Genomic DNA, 6000 nt, shown 5'->3' with positions numbered 1-6000 from the left:
CTAGTCGGGTGATTATAATGAATACGCTTGGATCATCCTTTATTACTATTCAAAACTATTCTTAATGACACAAGAGACAACACGACAATCGGTTCCTAGTTACAGGCCTCTTGGGAAAGCAAGAGTGTATTCATGATTGTAAGGTCTCTCTCTGCCGGCTCCAGTGGGAGATCAAAGTTAACAACAGAAATTGCAAGCACTATGTACAACCATTCAGTCAAACTCTGAAATATCAGTACAGGTAAAAAAATCGTATCCTTGGGTTTTACTAACGACCGCGTCTTGTGTGACTTCAGTCTCATTAGCGGCCTGACCTTGTGTGACTTCGGTGTCCTTAGCAACGAGACCTTCTGTGACTTTGATTACCTTACCGACCATGCCTTGTGTGACTACAGTCGCCTTAGCGACCTTGTCTTGTGTGACTTTGGTGTCCCTAACAACCATGCCTCGTGTGACTGTGATCTTCTTAGCGACGGTTTCTTGTCTGACTTCAGTGTCCTTAGTGACCGTACCTTGTGTGACTTTCGTCTCCTTAGTGACTGGGCTTTGTGTGCCTTCGGTGTCTTTAGTGACCGTGCCCTGTGTGACTTCAGTGTCTTTAGCGACCGTGCTCGGTTTGACTTCGGTGCCTTTAGCAACCTTGTCTTGTGTGACTTGAGTGTCCTCTGCTGCCGTGCACTGCGTGACTTGGGTTTCTTTGACGACCGTGTCTTGTGTGCCTCGGGTGTCCGAATCTCGTGTGGGTGGTGGTGGTTGTTCAGTGGGTGAAACAATGTTTTCTACTCGATGAACTTGATGTTTCATGTAACCAAAAATTGACGAGAACAAACTTTCTTGGGGTTCTTCATTGGTGATGCAAGCATCAGAATCTAAATAAAAGTGTACAAATTAAGCGTTAATATAAAGTATGTGTAATCACCTTGTGAAGCTGATGTACAAAAACCTTTATTGTCGTATTAACATAGCATTATGCTTTGCCAGCGGGTCAGTGAAATACTCAGGGAACTTAGGAAATTTGGTTTCAAGCGTGTGTTAAAATTCTCAGTGGTGGTAATTTGGAAATCTTGCTTGAATCACCTTATTACTATTCAAAACTATTCTTAATGTCACAAGAGGCAACCCAATAATCTGTTTGTAGTTAGAGGCCTCTTGGGAAAGCATTAGTGTTCTCAAGACTGTAAGGTCTGATTACCATGCGCTACCGCCCTCCGCAGTAAGCCTGGATGGGATAAGAAGAAAAAAGCAAAAATTGAAATTAATGTTTAAACCTATGAATGATCAAACTCCGGAGTACCTGAAAGGCCTATTTAAACCCTTCAACACTGACTATGGACTTAGAAATATTGAAAACAAATTAGCTTTGCCAAAGCCCCGTGTAGTTTCTGCTACAGTAGGGCACATTTGTGGAATAGCCTTCAGTCTAACATCAGAGCCACGACATCTTTTATTAACTTTTAAAAATGAGATCAATCACCCAATGTCCTCCTTGTACTCCCACATGGCAAACATATAAATCAGTTATTTATTTTATTTATTTATTTTTTTTTTTTGCATCTCAGTCTTGTGATATAATTGATGTTCCTAAGATATATGTATGTATGTTTTTATTTATTTAGGTCTCTCTGCCCCAGTGGGAGATAGTCACGACTTTGATGTCGTTCACTGAATCAAAGTTAACAACACAAAATACAAGCATTACGGACAACCATTCAGTCAAACTTTGAAATATCAGGACGGGGAAAAAATCGTATTCATGGGTTTCACTAATGGCATGCCTTGTGTGACTTCGTTCTCTTTAGTGACCGTACCTTGTGTGACTTTGGTATCCTTTGCAACTGTGCCTTGTGTGACTTCAGTCTCCTTAGTGACCGTAACTTGTGTGACTTCGTTCTCCTTAGTTACCGCACCTTGTGTGACTTTGGTATCCTTTGCAACCGTGCCTTGTGTGACTTTGCTATCCTTTGCGACCGTGCCTTGTGTGACTTTGGTGTCCTTTGCAACCGTGCCTTGTTTGACTTCGGTCTCCTTAGCGACCGTACCTTGTGTGACTTTGGTGTCCTTTGCAACCGTGCCTTGTGTGACTTTGGTGTCCTTTGCGACCGTGTCTTGTGTGACTTTGACGTCCTTAATGACCGTGCCTTGGGTGACTTCGGTGTCCTTTGCAACCATGCCTTGTGTGACTTCGGTCTCCTCGGCAACCTTGCCTTGTGGGACTTTGGTGTCCTTTGCGACCGTACCTTGTGTGACTTCGGTATCCTTTGCGACTGTACCTTGTGTGACTTTGGTGTCCTTTGCAACTGTGCCTTGTGTGACTTCGGTCTCCTTGGCGATCATGCCTTGTGTGACTTTGGTGTCCTCAGCGACCGTGCCTTTTGTGACTTCGGTGCCCTTAGCGACCGTGCCTTGTGTAACTTCAGTCTCCTTAGCAATCGTGCCTTGTGTGACTTTGTTGTCCTCAGCGACCGTGCCTTGTGTGACTTCGGTGCCCTTAGCGACCGTGCCTTGTGTGACTTCGGTGTCCTGAGCAACCATGTCTGACATGACTTGGGGCAAATTGTCGGCCTTGTCTTGTGTAACTTGGGTGTCCTTCACGGCCGTTTGCTGCATGACTTGGCTTTCCTTGACGACCGTGTTTTGTGTGACTTGGGTGTCCGTGTCTTGTGTGGGTGGTGGTGGTGATGGTTGTTCCGTGTGTGAAACAAAGTCTTCTATTCGTTTAGCTTGATATTTCATGTAACCGAAGAATGATGATAACATGCTTTGTAGGGTTTCTTCTTCACCGGTGATGGGGGCATCAGAATCTAAAGAAAAGTGCACTATGTGAATTTTTTTGACTCCTTTTAATATAGTGCAGTTTTTATAGGGTGCAATACAGCCTGAAGAATTGTAATTATATAGGAGACTACTTAGCAAAGTAATTCAAATTGGCTTGATTTATGCTGCGTCGGCGGGTCAGTGAAATATTCCGGGAGCTTAGTAAGTTTGGTTTCAAGCGTCGAATAAAATTCGCAGTGGCGGGTAACTTACTTTTATCTGCTTTCAGTGAGAGATAAATCTTCGACTTCGAGGTGTCGACTTTTGTTCCTGAAATCTTCCGCGCGATTGGTAAAGCTTCAATCATTCAAAGGAAGGAAAGATACGAGGAGCGAATGGACCGGAACCGCGCTTCTCGCCAGTCGCTGCTCGATCAACGCTCGATCGTTCTTCTTCTTATTTGCTTTGCACGCTAGGGAAAAAAAGAGACTAAAGTGTCGGCAGGCATTACCTTTACTGCGCGTTGTATCGCCGTGATGTGAATCTTCGGTCTTGAAGTGATTCTCATCATGGTCATGGCGTTCTTGTGATCCGTATATATTCACGTCATCGGCTCCGGTGTTGAAGTTTGTCTCATCATAGCTGTACCTGATCTGTTTTGGACGATGTCGTCTGTCTTCCTCTGTGCTGTAGTTTACTCCGTCCCTGCTGTCTGTTTCAAGTAGGAAACGGTTTTTTCCAGGATCTCCTGTATCATAAAAAGTTTCTTCGTCGCTGTAGTATTGTTGTTGTCCATAATGGTCTGTTCCTTCATACTCTGCTTCGGAGTCGTCCATCTCAAAAACTAATAGAAAAAGTTCGTTATCATTTACGGTGATATTATTTACCCTGGAAATTAGAAAATTAAGACTGAAAACATCAAACGTTGTTTTTATCCAGTTGATTGGAGGAATCAAGTGGCTCTTGGCCGGGAGATCCGCCCTGTGTGCGCTGCGCTCGCCGAGTTTTAGCTCAACCTGGTCTCACCCTACTCCTCAGTTATTACATTGTACCTCTTCTCCCCGTGGGTAGGATGCTAGTCAACATGCCAAGGCAACTTCGTTAGTCGTTCGCCATTTTCAATATGGCGGACGACTAACGAGGCTCGAAGAGAGAAATATCTTTCGAGCTACCGCGGTGTACAGTTTTTACACATTTTTATGTTTACTTTTTATTTTTGAAGTGATTTTAGGTGCGTCGGATATGGACAGAAGAGGCGATGTCTTCTTCTTGTTCTTCTGGTTATTCAAACACATTACTGGCCTCGACGAGCCAAATATCCCAGAGCTAGAGGCAACCTGGTTTCAAAACAAGAGAATACCACGATCTTTGCCACAGTACCCTCTGTTGCTTGAGTAATAAACCAGCCACAAACGATGATCATGCATGATTTTGTAGTACAATTGAGCAAAAAACGAATATTGGCCTCAGAAGGAATTTTTCTATATTTTAAACCCACACCGGAAGCTAACAAAACTACAGCGAGCCTCTTGCCTTAAACAGTCTTTAAAAAAAACTCAGAACGTGACTCAGAACTGAATGACTTGACGTGCGTTAGAGCGGTTTTCAATTGAGTATCGAAAGTAAGCAGGCAATTACTTTGGTTTTGCAATTGGTTTTGGTTCACTACGGTTTGAGTTTGGCTGAGTAGTTTTATTGGTGAATGATTGGTTTGCTTTTGGTTTTACGTCAACTGAAAACCGCGCTATAAATTGATTAACTTAATCAGTATATAAATATCTTGGTAACCACATTCAACATGTTTTTTAAGTCATAACCTAAGTACTTACATTCTTCACGCTCTGTGTCCTTTGAAGGATGCCGCCTGGACTGTTTCTTGGATTTCATTCTGTCATAATCCGGCATCTCATCAGGACTTGATTCGGCTTCTGAATGCCAACTCCATAACGAGGCCGTTCGTCCCTCGCTAATATGAACAAAACATCAGGAGTTCAATGGACTACAAATGCGTATGTTTGTAAGCTTTGCGCTTAGCTCTTTCTCACCATGCAGAGCTTGCGCACAATCAAACTGGAATCAGGATTTTCTGGTTGCGGTTTTAGATTTTGTCCGGAGTGTTGCGTGTTCGGGGAACGAGATTGAGTGGGAGACGAGACGAGGTTAGACGACAAGATTGGTCGCACGTTCGGTCACCGTTGAGGGAAAACGCGCAGGCTTTGAGAACAAGATTGCCCGTTCGCGCGGGACTCGGCGAAGCCACGAGAAGTATTGGGAGTAGTCCATCAAAACTTATGACAGCCACAAAACTTCCTATCATTTTTAGCCTTCCCACCCCAACCACAGAACAGCAATAACTTATTCTGAAATATGGGAAGACAACTTAGGCACTTCAAATGGCAATTGTTTTACACTGTGCACTTGCAGGTGTAGTGTGTAAGTTATTATTAGGTATATCACTCACCCTCTGTGTTTTTGTATTTCTATATCTTGCAGTTCGTACATTAAATCATCCAGAATCGTTTCTCTTCTGAAAGAAAGTGGTTGTAAATTTTCTTAGTTTAATTCTGCTAGAAGACTAACGGAAGCGCTGCAATCTGATTGGCTGAACTATCGTCTATTATCAGCCATTTAAACCTTAAAATTCTTGAATGAACAGTTTTTGTACGATCACAATTGGGATGTCGTTAAAGCCGGATAAGGCTTTATGGCCTCTTAGTATAAATCTACTAGCGTTCTATCACGAATGCCGCTCTCTTATTGGTTACGCTACCCACTATCTATAGTGAGTAGCTTAGCAGTGTGCGGTTAACAAAGAGACGGTCGCTTCGATTCTTTGCGTTTTCGAAATGCCTGTGAAGGGGATTTAGATAAAGTTTTGAACGACTAGTAGATTGATACTCAAAACTGGATCATTCGCTCTCAATTTCTATGCGTGATAGTTGACGAGCGGGCTGCGAAAGACAGGAAAGTGTCAACTGAAATCCGGCTGGAATCGAAGAATACGCTAACGGGAAGCAAGAAACCTGTTAAATCGAGCGTTCATAACGAGAAAAGCTCGAAATTTCCTATATTTACTCTCAAGTCAAAATTTGTGAACTTTTTTACTTCAACATCAACAAGGAAGTCAAGGTTTCGAGCATTGGCCGACTGAGATTTGAAAAATGATTTATTTTTTCGCGCTTCGCTCTACCGAGAGTTCGATCCGCAAAACCGCATGTTCTGTAGGCTATCTGTATCGTCGATCAA

Source organism: Orbicella franksi, chromosome 12, assembly GCF_964199315.1.
Source record: "Orbicella franksi chromosome 12, jaOrbFran1.1, whole genome shotgun sequence".
NCBI lineage: Eukaryota > Metazoa > Cnidaria > Anthozoa > Scleractinia > Merulinidae > Orbicella > Orbicella franksi.
Note: the sequence above shows the minus strand (reverse complement) of the source record.